Source organism: Eimeria mitis, genomic scaffold (assembly GCF_000499745.2).
Source record: "Eimeria mitis Houghton genomic scaffold, Emh_scaff479, whole genome shotgun sequence".
In the NCBI taxonomy this organism is placed as follows: Eukaryota; Apicomplexa; class Conoidasida; order Eucoccidiorida; family Eimeriidae; genus Eimeria; species Eimeria mitis.
Genome location: NW_013573089.1, coordinates 19,178 through 19,387, shown reverse-complemented (window position 1 = coordinate 19,387; position 210 = coordinate 19,178). Strand labels below are relative to the sequence as shown.

The following is a 210-nucleotide window of genomic DNA, read 5'->3' as shown; positions in this document are numbered from 1 at the left end:
GCGAGAGTTGCTGCAGCAGCAAACAAAACACAAAAGGAACACAGATGCAGCAGCAGCAGCAGCAGCAGCAACAGCAGCAGCAACGCCATCACCACGAGCAGCAGAACAAGCAGCAGCAGCAGTAGCAGCCGCAGCAGCAGCAGCAGCAATAGCAACTGCAGCAGCAGCAGCAGCAACAGCAGCAATAGCAACTGCGGCAGCAGCAGCAAT

The 210-nt window shown here is 56.7% G+C and overlaps 1 protein-coding gene across 1 annotated transcript in view; it reads right to left on the bottom strand.

Moving 5' to 3' along the window:
- EMH_0013660 (uncharacterized protein) overlaps positions 1-210 on the bottom strand; it is a gene marked incomplete at both ends in the record, with an annotated part of 3,105 nt that overhangs the window by 760 nt on the left and 2,135 nt on the right. The gene's annotated exons all lie outside the window — the stretch shown is intronic.